Source organism: Dipteris shenzhenensis, chromosome 19 (genome assembly GCF_047967505.1).
Source record: "Dipteris shenzhenensis isolate YYH24624 ecotype China chromosome 19, Dip_SZ_1.0, whole genome shotgun sequence".
In the NCBI taxonomy this organism is placed as follows: domain Eukaryota; kingdom Viridiplantae; phylum Streptophyta; class Polypodiopsida; order Gleicheniales; family Dipteridaceae; genus Dipteris; species Dipteris shenzhenensis.
Window position 1 is genome coordinate 20,487,773 of NC_141614.1, and position 18,047 is coordinate 20,505,819.

The following is an 18,047-nucleotide window of genomic DNA, read 5'->3' on the forward strand; positions in this document are numbered from 1 at the left end:
ATCGCGGCAGAGAAATCAGAAATCGCCCATAGATAATACGTCGCTCTTCTCATACGTTTGAGATTTTGGGGCATTGGTATGCTTGAAGGAATCGCCACCTGAGATACGTCAATTGTATGAGGTGAAAATTTGGGGCAAAAGATTTTAGAAGCGGCGCAATCCAATCGCACGACAAGATGTGCTTGAATGTATATGCCCTGAGCTAAGCCGGCTAGATAAACAGTAAATTTGGGAAAAGTTGAGGCGGATTGCTGTTTTGTGTACTACAGCCTGTTTAGGCAGGGTTTGTGAATGTCAAAGGTTTGGTACGTAGCTGTTTTAATTCAGAACAGCATAGAAGAAGCGTGAAGCTTGACTACCAAGGATTAAGCGCAGTTAGCTTATCACTCGGGGAGCAAGGAATTAGGCGTATCCTTCATATGGATAGCCCTAAGCAAGAGTAGGCAAAATATGACAGAGATGCGGATGGAGATAAATTGCGCTGGTTACGTTGAGTGCTGACGGAAGTTTTCACCTTTCTTTCCTCGCCGGACGTGAAGGCGCGATGTGCGAAACTCTGGACAATTCCGTCGTCTGCGCGTATTTTCTTAGCCAAGGTTCGACCTTGGGCTGATGTGGAAGCCAACGTGGCAACCAAGGTGACGTGGCAGGCAAGGCAGCCAGAGCTGACGTGGCCCATATGACACGTGGCAGTGCACAGAACAGTGCTGACGTGTCATTTTGACATGTGTCAGCTGATGTGGCAGACCCACATGCAGGGATGATGTGGCATGCACGTGTGACATGACCTGGCATTCTAACAGGTGACTTGGATGCTGACATGGCTGACCAGGGGTTAATCTAACTCAACCTTGGTAGTGGACTGGTTAGAGGTCCAGTTAGTTGACCCAACCAGTCTAGTCTGGTCACTGTAACCAGACTGTGACCAGTCTAGTTAGTCCAGTTGCAGACTAACCAGACCAGAACCAGTCAGTCTGGTTAGAGTAACTAGCCAGTTACTCCATCTGGTTACTGTTCTTTCCCCAAAAAAAAAAAAAAAAAGACAGTTGCAGAGACTGTTTCTGCTAGTAATTTTCACCTGCTTGTCAGACTTTTACTGTCAGAAAAGCAGCAGAAAAACAGAGAAAGCAGAGAAAACAGAGAAAGTAGATCTCTACTGTCAGAAAACAGCAGAAAAACAGAGGGATCAGAGATTTGCAGAAAAAGAGTATGCATGCCTTCGAGCAGTAAAAAGAGGGAAAAACAGATGCCTTTTGAAGCCATCTGCAGCAGCCAGAATAGGGCAATATAGTTGTTGATACTTTGGCAACTGTGTGGGTATATGCCTTGAACTGTCAGCTAGTACTGGCATAGATTGTAAATGCAAAACACCTCTTGTTGAGGTACTTTTTTGTTGAAAAAGCAAAACTAGAGTGCATCAGTTACCCGCACTGTGTGAGAAATCTGCAGATCTCAGAATATGGATCAATCACCCATCCAGTGGGATTCACAAGATAGGGATGTACACCCAGGACAGAGAAATGTGCCGCAAACTCAACAAGAATTTGAACAGATGGTACGCACTCGTATACAAGAGCTGGAAAATCTCAAAAGGGATCCCAGGGCTCAGTATTTGTTTCCAGCAGAAGCTATGCCTAATCCAGTATATGACGTGCCAATGCCAGAGGCACACTCTCGTGTACAGTCTGAGAGAGAGAGATCTCATAGATCTCATAGGAGACGGTCCCATAGTAAAAAGAGATCGAGGCAACATCACTGATCTCCTAGTCCATCACCGTCTACCTCGAGTTCGACTTCTGTGTCTTCTTCTTCCTTATCAGATAAACCATCCAGGAAAAGAAGGAAACACGAGAAGTCTGGGAAGAGAAAGTCTTCCAAAGCGACCAGGGAATTTAAAGAGGGAGGAAAATCTGTCAAGTTTATGACCTACAATGGACAGTATGGTCATACAGACAAAGCATTGCAGTTTATCAGACAATTTGATGCTGCATTCGGTAACAGAGAAATTTTCAGAATCCTCACTTAACAGCAACGGCTAGTGCATGGTGGAGTGCACTGACCACAGATGGGTCAGCCCCAAGGAAGTGGAAGGGCTTCAAGAAAGCGTAGTTCATGCCTAAACAACTTAGAGACCATGTTCTTCAAGATTGGGACAGCTTGCACATGGATGCAGGAGATACAGTGGATGGGTACAACCAAAAGTTCTGGGATGCTTATTTGCAGGTTGCACCGTTCAAAAAGATCTCCAAAGGCACCCAGATGAGGAAGTACAGAGCAGGTCTCACTCCAAGAATTCAGACAGTAGTGAATGCTTTGGGGGCAAAGAATATTCAAGATCTTATGCATTCAGCCTCAGTAGCGAGCCTTGTGCCGCTACAAGATCCATCTACAGTGCCATCCTTGCATGCAAGACGTGCTGATAAAAAGAAAACTGATTTTACAAAATCAGAAAAGAAAGAGTACCCCAAGGCTGAAAAGAAAGGGTTTCAGCCTCAGAAGCCGAGGGGTACCCAGTTTTCAAAGACTTATAAGGGCAAATCTCCGAGAATTGCTGCTATCATGGGGCAAAGTTAGAGACCAGCAAGCGTTAATTTTATTTGATCCAAGGGCTACTGATAATTTTATATCAGAGGATCTAGCCCTGAGGCTGGGAATAAAGACGGAAGAGTTAGGCAGGGCTTTGGATGCCGATCAAATGTTTTGTGGGAATCCTGTGCCAGTTACTCCCCTGATAGGGAAGCTCCGTCTTCATGTTCAGAGTTATGTGGATCAGGAAGACTTCTTCATTTCTCCACTGAAACATTATGATGTAGTTTTGGGGATGCCTTGGTTTCACCGCAAGGCAGTGAAGTTGACTCTTCCTGAAAGAGTGCTGGAGTTTGTGCATAGGGGGAAAAATCAGCGTTTAATTGCCAAGAATAAAGGGGACACTATCCCCATTGTATCTGATGTTTCATGCAGTAAAGCAATAAAGTCTGCAATTTCTGCGTACATGGTTTTTGTAAAAGAAAAAGAGAATGATATACATGCTGAAATGAATGATGCAGACAAAGATAAGTTCCAGTTTCTTGTAAACTTTAAAGATTGCTTTTCTGATGTTTTGCCAGGGGAGTTATCCCCAGAGAGACCAGAAGATCATCAGATAGAGTTAATGCCTGGTAGTGAGCCACCAAACAGACCCCCTTATAGAGTCAGTGCGACTCAGAGAGAGGAGATTATGGCTCAGGTACAGGACTTGCTGTCCAAAGGGTTGATTCAGCCCAGCTCGTCTCCTTTTTGTTCCCCTGTACTGTTAGTACAGAAGAAAGATGGTTCATTCCGTATGTGCGTCGATTATCGCGCACTGAACAAAATGACCATCAAGAATAGATTCCCTATTCCGCGTATTGATGATGTCCTGGATCAGTTAAATGGAGCTTCAGTTTTCAGCAGGATAGACTTAAAGAGTGGCTATCACCAAGTGAGGATACAACCTCAGGATGTACACAAGACAGCATTCCGCACTACATTCGGGTTGTATGAATACTTAGTGATGCCTTTTGGGTTGACAAATGCTCCAGCCACATTCAATAGAATGATGGATCGTATCTTCCGGAAGTACAGGCATTTTACGGGTACTTTCTTTGATGATATCTTAGTTTTTTCTAAGACAGAGGAAGAGCACAGAGAACATCTTGCTATAGTGTTTCAAGAGCTGAGAAATCATCAGCTCTATGCAAACAGCAAGAAAAGTGAATTCTTCCTGGAAGAAATCCACTATCTGGGGCATATCATATCCAAGAATGGGATACAAATGGGTCCAGCGAAGATCCGTGCCATTCAGGAATGGCCAGAGCTGAAAACTGTGCATGAAGTTCGAAGCTTCTTAGGCCTGTGTTCTTACTACAGAAGGTTTATCAGACATTTTGCTGATATCGCAGCTCCATTACATGACCTCACTAAGAAAAATGCAGCCTTCACATGGGGATTATCACAGAAGAAAGCATTCAATACACTCAAGGAGAAGTTGACTACAGAGCCTATTCTGGTAGTCCTGGATCTTTATCAGTCTTTTGATGTGGATTGCGATGCTTGTGGAGAATGTGTTGGGGCTGCATTGCATCAGAATGGTCATGTAGTAGCCTATGAAAGCAGGCGACTTCGGGATGCGGAAAGATATTTACGAATCTATGAGAAAGAGTTATTGGCTGTAATTCATGCCATCCATACATGGAAACACTATCTTTTGGGTGCAGATTTTACTGTCAAAACAGATCACCAAAGTCTGAGATACTTTTTGACTCAGACCAAGCTTTCCGAGAAGCATATGAAATGGGCAAACATGCTGTCAATGTATCATTTTCAGATTGTCCATACTCCAGGAATTCGGAACAGAGTGGCAGATGCCTTGTCCCGAAGACCCCAGGTCAATAATGTAACTATTGCTTATCATCAGGACCGGGAACACATGAGGGAACAATATGCTCATGATTCTGATTTTGGTGAAATTTTACAGCAAATGCAAGAGGGGCAATCCACCAGTCACTACTCCCTGAAAGATGGGTATTTAATGAAAGATGATTGCCTATGCATCACCCAGGAGATGAGGAAAAAGATTTTGGGGGAATGCCATGCACCTCCCTATGCTGGACATAGAGGAATTACAGCAACAACTCTAGCACTAGAGAGGTATTTCTTTTGGCCGGGAATGCGGAAAGATATACATCCGTTTGTTACTGAATGCCTTACGTGTCAGAAAATGAAGTATGATAGACGGAAGGCACCTGGCCTACTTATGCCTCTTCCCGTGCCTCAGGCACCATGGGAAAGTATTACAATGGACTTTATTTTTGATTTGCCAAGATCAAAGTCAGGGAATGATGGGATTTGGACTATCATAGATAGATTCAGCAAGCAAGCTCATTTCATTCCGGTTCACAAAACCATAAAGGCAGATCATATGGCTAAGCTGTTCATGGCACAAATCTTTAAACATCATGGTATGCCTAAGTCCATTGTTAGTGATCGAGATCCCAGAATGACCAGTCTATTCTGGAGAGCTTTATTTGATAACATGGGGACGAATCTGAATTTTTCTTCTTCTTTCCATCCCCAGACAGATGGTCAAAGTGAAGTAGCAAATTCTACCATTTTGGATATGCTGAAATGCTACGTGGGTGACCAAAGTTCAGACTGGGAAAAGTACCTACCGTTAGTAGAGTTTGCTTACAATAATACAGTACATAGCTCTACAGGGAAAGCCCCTTTTGAAGTCATATATGGGAAGGTGATTTTGCCACCTATATTGAGGACTAAAGATGAAATATTTGCCGCTGATCAGTTTGTAAGAGACCTCCAGACAGCTTACAGCCAAGTCCGGACAGCAATTGAAAGGTCTCGAGAGAAACATAAAAGAGTTGCAGATAAGCATAGGAGACAGTTAGATCTCAAGGAAGGGGACTGGGTACTTCTGAGGTTTGAAAAAGCTAGGCTCCGTAAGTTTAAAGGCAAACAGAAAGTGTATGCAAAGTTATCTTCCAGATACTATGGCCCTTTCAGGGTTATAGAAAGAATAAATAAGGTTGCATACAGATTAGCATTGCCAGAGCATTGGAGGATTCACAATGCATTCCATGTGAGTCTTCTAAAGAAATTCCAGGGACCAGAGCCTACACAACCAGTATCAGAGGATCCACCAGAAGTGGATGAGCTGGAGGAAGTCCTTCAGCCAGAGCAAATTGTGTACCATACTGTACGTAAAGGCCCTCAGGGTAAGGAGTTTTACAGGTATCTTGTAAAATTCAAGAATTATACGGCATTACATGCCAAGTGGATGGACGAAGACATGTTATCCGACCATCCACAGCTTTTGGATATTTACAAGGAAGCTTTTCAGTTGAGGTCAACTGAATAGAAGCCGAGGGGATGTCACCACAATGTAAATGTCCTAAGTCAAAGTACAGTTGACCATTTATTTGATCATAATTAAAGAGTTTTATATGTGTTAATTACGGTCAAAGAGTTATTTTAATGGTCAAAGGATTGACTACGGTCAAAGATACTTGACTCCAGTCAAGTAAACCTGACTGCGGTCAGAGAGTGTTGACTTCGGTCAACAAGACTTGGCATGCGCCAAGAGGGTTAACCCCGGTTAACCAAGATGTGCCAACTCCGGTTGGAGAGACTTGGCTATAATTAAAGCGCCTTGACCCTTGGTCAAAGCTCTTTAATTATAATCAAGAGTGTTGACCCCGATCAACCAGAGAAAATATATATATTTTTATTTGTATATATATATATATATATATTTGTTTAGATGTGCACATGTGTTCCGTGGGGACGCCCACCGTGACTAGGATTAGTCCACAGTGTGTTATTTGCATGCAAAGCGCTAACAATTAATGGGTACCATGGTGGTGCGCTTTAATTAATTGTTGCAGGTACTAGGAAGGATTATTTCTCCTAAGCGAAATGGGAGCCTGACAAGCAACTAGGAGGCGGTTCGTGTGACCGAGAGCTTTGAAGACTCCAGAATGGCCCTTAGAGGCTTGTAATAGGATTTAGTCTAGATTTTAGACAAGTGGCAGGTTGCCAATTTGAATGGAGCTTGAAGCTCTTGTAAAAGAAGGGATTTTTCACGTTTTGTAAGAGAGAGATTTACGAGACAAGCTGAACTTCTGTAACAGATTTTCTGGAATGAATAAAGACCTTCGGGGGGGTCCAGCCCGACGATTTGTCCTGGGCCCTAGTGTATGTTCAGAGAGAGGGAGTGAGGGAGAGCTTTGGAGAATAAAATTCCGTCGATGAAGTGAAGCCATAGCTATTCTTCACCGGTCAGCCTGGTTTTAATATATCTTTTTCTCACGATGACTCATGCAGCCAAAGCACGGCTCACGCTAGGGCAAGGGGCTCTGGCTCAATTGAAGCAACAGCACTTTCAAGCACACTTCCAGGACACTCCGACGAAGGGTGGCTATTTGATACACTTGTGAAGCCAACAACCATGTATGAAGCACCCTTCTAGGGGAGTGACCTATCGGCTACCATGTGGCAGAGATTCTAGAGGCTATAGATGATTATGGGATCCGTGATCATTTGTAGTAAGCCCCCAGTTCCTCACCAGATCGTACAGGCAGAGTTCACTATGACACCACTCCAAATTGATGCCATCGTTCACACGGTGACACACCTCCACACGGTTTGGGCCCTGCCTAGCTGGAGACTACAGAGGGTGGCACTTGAGTCATCTAGAGGACTAGCCGAGAGCGGGGTTCACACGACCTCATACGCACACATATCTAGCTGGTTTGCTAGTCAGGGTATTCAAATGGACCGCCTCCCCCCCTTCAAGTACAGCTTGGACGCCCCAAGCGACCCCCATGCTAGGGTAGAACTTCCAGCTAGATCTGGTCATTTCGATTCTACTGTTAGAGCTGGTCTAGCCTGAAGTTAGCTTCAGGTCACAAATGTGAGGGAAAGGGGGAGTGGAACAGTAGGAGACAGAGACACAAGGAGTGTGGGTGTGTAAAGAATGCGTTGAGCCACACCACAAACTCAAAGGTTTTATAAGGATTAGGTATTCACCCTATGACTGTCTTAGGACAGTCATAGCGGTCGTAACATTTAAAGGGTGGCAATGTGCCTTTACCCCAACAACCTCCCACCTAAAGGCCAATGTGCCTAAAGGGGAGAAAAGAATAAAAATTACAGCAATATACAGTCACTGTATACAAGACCATAAAATAAGAATGGTCTCAACCTAATCCCATGATGCGGCGACAATGTGCAAACCGCTCTGTAGGCAAGCTCTTAGTGAGCAAATCTGCAGGATTATCATCAGTGTGCACCTTCACATGCTCAAGCTGCTTGTCCTCCAGTACCTACCTGATAAAATGATATTTCACATCTATGTGCTTGGTCCTCTGATGAAAGACCGGATTCTTTGCCAACATGATAGCACTCTGACTATCACAATGCAAAACTGGTATATCTCCTGTAATGCCCAAATCTCCCACCAGCCGAGTAAGCCATATTGCTTCCTTGCAAGCCTCAGTGGCTGCAATATATTCAGCTTCTGTGGTTGACAGTGCAATGCATTTCTGCAAACGAGACACCCATGATATAGCACCTCCTGCAAATGTGAAAACATAACCGGTAGTAGACTTCCGGTTATCTGCATTTCCTGCATAGTCTGAATCTGTAAAACCATGCACCAATGCATCCTGCCTACCATAGCATATGCACAAGTCTTTGGTACCCTTGAGATACCTCAAGACGCCTTTCACTTCCCAGTGCCGCTTGCCTGGATTTGCCATATACCTGCTGATGACTCCCACCGCAAAAGCAATATCCGGACGAGTGGCAACCATGGCATACATCAAAGAACCAACTGCAGATGCATACGGAACCTTCGCCATCTCAGCCTTATCATCATCTGATCTGGGGCTGTCCTTACGGCTGAGTTTTAAATGTGGAGGCAACGGGGTACCAATAGACTTCCCCCCCTCCATTTTAAACCTCTGCAGTACTTTGCCAATGTACTCCTTCTGTGACAGAAAACGAGAGTCCCTTAGACCTGTCACGAGTAATCCGCATACCTAGTATGTGATTTGCATCACCCAAGTCTTTCATGTCAAAAGACTTATGTAGTTGCTTCTTCAAAGCAATAATCTCCTGCTGAAATTTGCTGGCAATGAGCATGTCATCCACATATAGAATGAGTAGCATCAAACTGCCATCCTTTGCCCGTTTGGTGTACAAGCAGTGATCGGTCTCACACCTATGATACCCTTGGGACTGCATGAAGGCATCAAACTTCTTGTACCATTCTCTTGGCGCCTGCTTGAGTCCATACAAGCTCCTCTTGAGCTTACACACAAGCTGCTCTTTCCCTTTAACAGCATATCCCTTTAACCGGCTATGCCACAATGAAACCTTCGGCAGCTCGGTTATGGCAACAACATGATTACCTACACTCAAAACATAAAGAGGGTACAAGGTATCACTCTTATAACCGTCAGCCACTACAACCTGGCCATCAGTAATTACCCATTTGGAATCCCCAAATGTGGTGTGGTAACCACTGTCATCCAATAAGCCAGTGCTAATCAGATTTTTCTTGATTTGCGGCACATGGCGAACACCATCAAGCATAAATATGCGTCCGTTAGGGAATACTATCTGTATACTGCCAATCCCTGCAATCTGACATGCATAGTTGTTCCCAAGGTGAACAACTCCATGCGTACCTGTGTAGGAAGTAAACCACTCCCTATGAGGCGTAACATGAAAAGAAGCACCTGAATCCAAGAGCCAGGTGTGCATGTCATGGCCATCAACAACCAAGGTATGTGCAATCACAGCAGAAGAGCATAAAACATCATGTCTATCTCCATCACTGTCCGCTACTGCAACATTGACTGCATCCAAGTCATCTGCCTTGGCCTTGCCTTTGCCTTTGCTTCCACTGCCTGCATCCTTTGTCTCAGCCTTCTTGGCTTTCTGATCCCGTATAAACTTGAAGCACTTAGACTTCACGTGTCCCTTCTTGCCATAGTAAAAGCATTCAATATCCTTTTTGCCACGAGACTGACTGCGGGATTTGGACTTACCAGCAGATCTCCCCTTCTGCTGAGTCCTACCTCTTTCTTGCACCTGCAAAGCATTGGAAGACTTGCTGCCCATATTGTTCTTCCCGCTCATCTCCTCCATAAGGAGAGAGCTCTCCACATCAGCATACATAAGAGTGACATTTGAATTTGATAGGGTGGTCTTGAAAGTGTCCCAACTCTCAAGGAGGGTACACAACAAGAAAGTAGCCTTGAACTCCTCATCAAGGTTCAATCCCTGTGCGATAAGCTGTGTAAAGATGGCATTGAACTCACTCAAATGTGAGGTCATAGCTGTACCTTCCTTCATGCGAAGGTCAGCGAGCTTTTTCAGCCAATAAACCTTACTGGCTGAGCTCTTTTGGGCATACAACTCTTCTAACCTCTGCCATAGGCCATAAGAGGTCTTTTCTGCCTGAACATTGAACACAAGAGAATTAGTGAGAGTAAGCATGATAGACGCCCTTGCGGAAAAATCAAGCTCCTCCCACTCATCATCTGCCATCCCAGATGGCTGGACACCCTTCAACCTTATGGGCTTAGAAATCTTCTTCAACAAAAGAACATTCAAACACTGTTCTGCCCATAATGCATAATTGTGTGCCCCTTCCAATTTCTTTATGTTCAGCATTGAGGATTCACTTCCCCCTGATGCCATATCAGACAAGGAAAGTGCCTGACTCCCTGTAAGTCAAAAAATGACTAAATAAAATTCTGATTTCTCAGAAAACCTGCTCTATCAAGAGCCAGGAGCACTCACAATAGTGCTGTTTTTTTACTGTCAAAAAAAAACTGCAGCAAAACAGAAAAATTTCCCTCCAGTCACTGTACCTTCTGACACACTGTACCATGCTCAAATAGGCATAAAACAGTAACTACAGAATGCTGCAGCTGTTCTACAAGTGCTTTACAAGTGCATCATCATCTGATGAAACACAAAACACTGATGTCCTGATCACTTCTCCCACCTCAGATGAGGCATTGCACTGATTAAACATGCATCAATTACCTGGCATACACTATACTGACCACTGAAAAATGCTCCAAACACCTCAGCCTGTCACAAACCTGCAACAAAGCACGGGACAAATCCCAACAAATCACCCTTATGTCAAGGGGATAAAAGACATCTGAAGTCTCTACATAGTGACCAAAGTGCTCTCAAGCACAATCTGGGCAAAAGCCCCTTGATCAATACCTGTACCAAGTGATAAACACCCTCAACAATGAGGTAGCATACAAAATTCAGCGCTCTCCTGGCACTTTCACCTGACAATGTAATGCATAAACTGCCTGCATGCACAATAGCAACACAGATCCCAACGTACAAACACCGAAAAGAAAGTCTTTTGAGCACTGTCAACGATGGACAGTTAGGGACCGAGTAAACTCGATGCGCCCTGGCCAAGCGTGGCTCAACTGAGATTTTCTAAGTGTCATACACAAAATGTGACCTGCAAAGAAATGTCACTGACACACTGCGGAAAACGAGACCAATGTGGGCACCCTGGCACCACACTGCCTCAAGGCATACACTGCACACACTTCCAGGCAAAAGCCCTTTGTAATAGTCACCCGAAAACTGAGATTTGCACTCAGTGTAAGCATAAAAGCCCTCTGCAAATCAAGGCACCTGACCTTCCCGAAAAATAACTGTGCAACCACCACACACTGTGGCACTAGTCACCTCAAGCACGAGGGACACGAGTGTACTTGCTGTACCTCAAACACAGTTTTAAAACTGAAAATTTCGGGAATGCATCAAGAAAAAACCTCGTTGTACTTCTGTACCTGCGTGTACTTGCAAGTACCACGCAAAAGAGTAGAGTGCTCTCACTTTTTCCTTCTTCCCCAAACAAAGTCTGTTTGTGCCTGTGCAGCTGTACCTTCTGTACTTGCACAGGGTACTTGCTGTACCCTGTACCTGATTTCTCTTCCGAGGATGCTGCTGGGCAACCACCGTACGGTTGCTTTTGCAGCCATCACTGTCTGATTGCGGGCTGTGGCGGGACTGGTTGGCGGGCGTGCGGCTGGTCGCCCTGCAGCCGACTGGCTGCTTGGCTGGTCGCGCTGGTCGCGACCGGCTGGTCGGCTGCTGCCTTGCCGGTCGGCTGCTGCCTTGCAGCCGGCTGGCTGGCTGCGGCTGCCTGGCTGGTTGCGGCCGCCTGGTAGGCTGCGGCCTGTTGGGGTAAAGGCACATTGCCACCCTTTAAAATGTTACGACCCCTATGACTGTCTTAAGACAGTCATAGGGTGAATACCTAATCCTAATAAAACTTTTGAGTTTGTGGTGTGGCTCAACACATTCTTCACACACCCACACTCCTTGTGTGTCTCTCTCCTAACGTTCCACCCCCTCTCTTTCCCTCACAAGTGGTATCAGAGCCACCCTCTCCCTCTCACTCCTGTCTACCCCTCCCTCTCCCCTCGGGCCTCGTGCCCTCTGTCAGCAGGTGCGCGAGCAGGGCGCAGCAGCAAGCAAGCAGGGCGCAGCAGGGCAACAGCAAGCAGGGCGCAGCAGGTGCGCGAGCACCCATAGCTGCAGCAACAGCTAGCTGCTGCTAGCTGCTACCAGCCTACCGACGGCCGCAGCCTACCAGGCGGGCGCAGCCAGCGCGCAGCACCGGCCGCGCGCAACCAGGCTCTACAGGCAACTGGTCGCGACCGTGACCAGCCACAACAGGCAACCGGCCGTGCAGCTGTTAGCTGCCGGGTCGTGTGACCAGCAACAGCCGGTTGCACACAGGCAGCCGACCTCCATCAGCGGGCTGTGAACAGCAGCGTCCTCGGGACGCGTGCACGTACAGGTACAGCCGTACCGACTGTACCCTCAGCCAAGGGAATTTTGACATTTTTTTTGGGGATCCGTGCCCTCGCAGGTACAGAAGGTACAGCTGCACAGGCACAAACAGATTTGTTTGGGGAAGAAGGAAAAAGTGAGAGCACTCTACTCTTTTGCGTGGTACTTGCAAGTACACGCAGGTACAAAAGTACAACGAGTTTTTTTTTCTTGATGCATTCCCGAAATTTTTTCAGTTCTAAAACTGTGTGTTTGAGGTACAGCAAGTACACTCGTGTCCCTCGTGCTTGAGGTGACTAGTGCCACAGTGTGTGGTGGTTGCACAGTTATTTTTTTCGGGAAGGTCAGATGTCTTGATTTGCAGAGGGCTTTTATGCTTACACTGAGTGCAAATCTCAGTTTTTTGGGTGACTATTACAAAGGGCTTTTGCCTGAAGTGTATGCAGTGTATGCCTTGAGGCAGTGTGGAGCCAGGGTGCCCACATTGGTCTCGTTTTCGCAATGTATCAGTGACATTTCTTTGCAGGTCACAATTTGTGTACGGCACTTAGAAAATCTCAGTTGAGCCACGCTTGGCCAGGGCGCATCGAGTTTACTCAGTCCCTAACTGTCCATCGTTGACAGTGCTCAAAAGATTTTCTCTTCAGTGTTTGTACGTTGGGATCTGTGTTGCTACTGTGCACACAGGGCAGTTTATGCATCACATTGTCAGGTGAAAGTACCACGAGAGTGTCACTCTTATGTATGCTGATGTGGAGAGCTCTCTTCTCATGGAGGAGATGAGCAGGAAGACTAATGCGGGCAGCAAGTCTTCCAATGCTTTGCAGGTACAGGAAAGAGGTAGGACTCAGCAGAAGGGGAGATCTGCTGGCAAGTCCAAATCCCGCAGTAATTCCCGCGGCAAAAAGGATATTGAATGCTTTTACTGTGGCAAGAAGGGACACGTCAAGTCTAAGTGCTTCAAGTTTATACGGGATCAAAAAGCCAAGAAGGCTGAGGCAAAGGATGCAGGCAGTGGAAGCAAAGGCAAAGGCAAGGCCATGGGGGTTGACACTGATGCAATGAATGTTGCAGCAGAGGATAGTGACAGTGACAGACATGATGTATTATGTTCTTCTGCTGTAATTGCACATACATTGGTTGCTGATGGCCATGACATGCACACCTAGCTCTTGGATTCAGGTGCTTCTTTTCATGTTACGTCTCATAGGGAGTGGTTTACTTCCTACACAGGTACTCATGGAGTTGTTCACCTTGGGAACAACTATGCATGTCAGATTGCAGGGATTGGCAGTATACAGATAGTATTCCCTGACGGACGCATATTTATGCTTGATGGTGTTCGCCATGTGCCGCAAATCAAGAAAAATCTGATTAGCACTGGCTTGTTGGATGACAGTGGTTACCACACCACATTTGGGGATTCCAAATGGGTGATTACTGATGGCCAGGTTGTAGTGGCTGAGGGTTATAAGAGTGATACCTTGTACCCTCTTTATGTTTCCAGTGTAGGTTGTTGCCATAACCGAGCTGCCGAAGGTTTCATTGTGGCATAGCCGGTTGGGACACATGTCCGTTAAAGGAATGCAAGAACTGTCACGTTTGGGTTATCTGCCGTCTCTTTCATTTTCAGATTTGCCTACTTGTGATCATTGCATTTTTGGAAAGCATTCTATGACTCCTCATAAGAGGAGAACTCCCCAGAATAGAGCACCGCTTGATCTAGTGCACACTGATTTGTGTGAGATGCCACAGCTATCACTAGGGGGTGCAAAGTATTTCATTACTTTTATTGATGATGCCACACGCAAAGTGTGGGTCTATTTCTTGAAGCATAAGAGCGATGCCTTAGATGCTTTCAAGAAGTTTGTCGCTCAGGTTGAGAATCGGACAGGACGCAGGCTGAAATGCCTCAGATCCGATAATGGGGGTGAGTATGTGTCACATGCTTTTGTACAGTTATGCAAAGCTAAAGGCATTAAACAGGAACTCACAGCCCCTCATAATGCATCTCAAAATGGTGTGAGTGAGCGAATGAATCGGACTATCCAAGAGAAAGTTCGATGTATGTTGTCTTATGCTGCATTGCCCCATGGCTTTTGGGCAGAAGCCGTGCAAACAGCAATTCACCTAATTAACAGGTCGCCGAACAAGGCTTTGGAGTTGAAAGTGCCAGAGGAGGTGTGGTCTGGCAAGCCACCTTCATATAAGCACTTACGTGTGTTTGGTTGCGAGTGCTTTGCTCATGTACGCAAAGAACTGCACGCCAAACTGGAGCCAAAGTCTTTCAGATGCATCTTCATGGGTTACGGTGACGAAGGTGAAATGGGGTACAGGTTATGGGATCCTGTCAAACGGAAGATTATACGCAGCAATGACGCCATCTTTAAAGAGGATAGTGTACACAAAGAACCCGTGCAACCTGTGGAATACAGGAGGGTTGTTATGATGATGTCGGACAGCAAAGAATGCCCATAAATATGCAGCAGCAGGCTGCTGTAAATAACCCTGTTCAAGAGGGTATACAGGCTGAAAATCAGCCAGACAATTTTGCCAATGATGCACCACTGGATATGCCAGCAAATGGCACTGTAGGACAGCCAAATATGGTGGTAGAGCCACCCGTCATGCATGACGAAGAGGCTAGACAGCAGCCTAATACGGAGCATTTTGTTAGGAGGAGCACCCATGTACAACGGCCTCCTGACAGGTTTGTTCCAGGAGCCAATAATGTGGCTGATTTTATCATGCTGACAGATTGTGGTGAGCCTTTCAGCTTCAGGGAAGCTATGGGAAGAACAGAGAAAAGGAAGTGGGAGAAAGCCATGCAGTCAGAAATGGACTCCTTACTTCATAATGATACATGGGACTTGGTGCAGCTACCTGTAGGCAGAAAGGTTTTGCCATGCAAGTGGGTTTACAAAGTCAAAGTGGATTCAAATGCTTTACCGAGGTATAAGGCCAGATTGGTTGCTAAGGGATTTAAGCAGGAGAAGGGCATTGACTTTGATGAGATCTTTTCCCCTGTAGTCAAGATGACTACTTTGAGAGCAGTGTTAGCTCTTGTTGCTCATGAGGACATGGATTTATGTCAGATGGATGTGAAGACTGCTTTTCTTCACGGAGATCTCCATGATGAGATCTACATGAGTCAGCCAGAGGGATATGCTGTTAAAGGGAAAGAGCAGCTTGTGTGTAAGCTCAAGAGGAGCTTGTATGGACTCAAGCAGGCACCAAGGGAATGGTACAAGAAGTTTGATGCCTTCATGCAGTCCCAAGGGTATCATAGGTGTGAGACCGATCACTGCTTGTACACCAAACGGGCAAAGGATGGCAGTTTGATGCTACTCATTCTATATGTGGATGACATGCTGATTGCCAGCAAATCTCAGCAGGAGATTATTGCTTTGAAGAAGCAACTACATAAGTCTTTTGACATGAAAGACTTGGGTGATGCAAATCACATACTGGGTATGCGGATTACTCGTGACAGGGGTAAGTGACTTTTGTTTCTGTCACAGGAAGAGTACATTAGCAAAGTACTGCAGAGGTTTAAAATGGAGGGGGGGAAGTCTATTAGTACCCCGTTGCCTCCACATTTAAACCTCAGCCGTAAGGACAGCCCCAGATCAGATGATGATAAGGCTGAGATGGCGAAGGTTCCGTATGCATCTGCAGTTGGTTCTTTGATGTATGCCATGGTTGCCACTCGTCCGGATATTGCTTTTGCGGTGGGAGTCATCAGCAGGTATATGGCAAATCCAGGCAAGCGGCACTGGGAAGTAGTGAAAGGCGTCTTGAGGTATCTCAAGGGTACCAAAGACTTGTGCATATGCTATGGTAGGCAGGATGCATTGGTGCATGGTTTTACAGATTCAGACTATGCAGGGAATGCAGATAACCGGAAGTCTACTACCGGTTATATTTTCACATTTGCAGGAGGTCCTATATCATGGGTGTCTCGTTTACAGAAATGCATTGCACTGTCAACCACTGAAGCTGAATATATTGCAGCCACTGAGGCTTGCAAGGAAGCAATATGGCTTACTCGGCTGGTGGGAGATTTGGGCATTACAGGAGATATGCCAGTTTTGCATTGTGATAGTCAGAGTGCTATCATGTTGGCAAAGAATCCGATCTTTCATCAGAAGACCAAGCACATAGATGTGAAATACCATTTCATCAGGGAGGTACTGGAAGACAAGCGGCTTGAGCTTGTGAAGGTGCATACTGATGATAATCCTGCAGATTTGCTCACTAAGAGCTTGCCTACAGAGCGATTTGCACATTGTCGCCGCATCATGGGATTAGGATGAGACCATTCTTATTTTATGGTCTTGTATACAGTAACTGTATATTGCTGTAATTTTTATTCTTTGCTCCCCTTTAGGCACATTGGCCTTTAGGTGGGAGGTTGTTGGGGTAAAGGCACATTGCCACCCTTTAAAATGTTACGACCCCTATGACTGTCTTAAGACAGTCATAGGGTGAATACCTAATCCTAATAAAACTTTTGAGTTTGTGGTGTGGCTCAACACATTCTTCACACACCCACACTCCTTGTGTCTCTCTCTCCTAACGTTCCACCCCCTCTCTTTCCCTCACACGGCCGCCTGGCTGCAGCCGGCTGCTGGTGGCAGCTAGCAGCAGCTAGCTGCTGCTGCAGCTATGACTGGTCGCGCACCTGCTGCGCGCGGCTGCTGCTGCTTTGAGCAGCGATTGCGAGCTGAAAGAGCTCGCCCTGCTTGCTGCTGCCGCCCTGAAGCACACGTGCGTGCTCGCTGCTGCCTACACCGAAAGGGGAAACGCTGGAAGAGAGGGGATGGGTAGACCCGAGTGAGAGGGAGAGGGTGGCTCTGATACCACTTGTGAGGGAAAGGGGGGAGTGGAACAGTAGGAGACAGAGACACAAGGAGTGTGGGTGTGTAAAGAATGCGTTGAGCCACACCACAAACTCAAAGGTTTTATTAGGATTAGGTATTCACCCTATGACTGTCTTAGGACAGTCATAGCGGTCGTAACATTTAAAGGGTGGCAATGTGCCTTTACCCCAACAACAAATAGTCAGAGTTAGCCAGAGTCAGGGTTGGTTCTATTTCACACATAGCACGGTGGGGTGTAGTATGCAAAGATAGCCTTGGACTTTCCAAAGTTGACAGCAGTCAGGTCTCTTTTCCTGCAAAACACGTCCCGGGCCCCACGTGTCTCTGTAAACCCGTTGCTAACAGGGATGAGAGTACAATATCATCTGCGTATAAGAGTACCGGTATCATCTGCGTATGCCAACAATGACCCCCCGACCAAGCCGGTCAATAAAGGTTGAGATCTCACCAATGTAAAGCCAAGTGTTATTGTAGAGGGCATCCTTGTTTTATGCCGATCGTGCTCTCATACCGCACTATGCTTGTATATCCCCCTGACTCACTCATATAATCTCACCACCCCCCAAACATGATTCCCGGGATCCTCAACTCCTGGCCCTCTTAATCATGGCAAGTCCTAATGATGCCGGAGCATAAGAGTAAATCTGATGGCCAAGAGATATGCCCAAGAGGAAAGGATTGACTATGAAGAGACCTCTGCTCCAATTGCCAAGATGACTATCACCCATTCACTTATTTCTCTTGCTGGACTTTACGGGTGGCTGAAAAGTCCACCAA

General features: G+C 46.1%; 1 protein-coding gene across 4 annotated transcripts in view; it reads right to left on the bottom strand.

Annotated features, from left to right (window-relative positions):
• LOC147890206 (serine/threonine-protein phosphatase BSL2 homolog) overlaps window positions 1–18,047 on the bottom strand; it is a 90,787-nt gene that overhangs the window by 37,298 nt on the left and 35,442 nt on the right. The gene's annotated exons all lie outside the window — the stretch shown is intronic.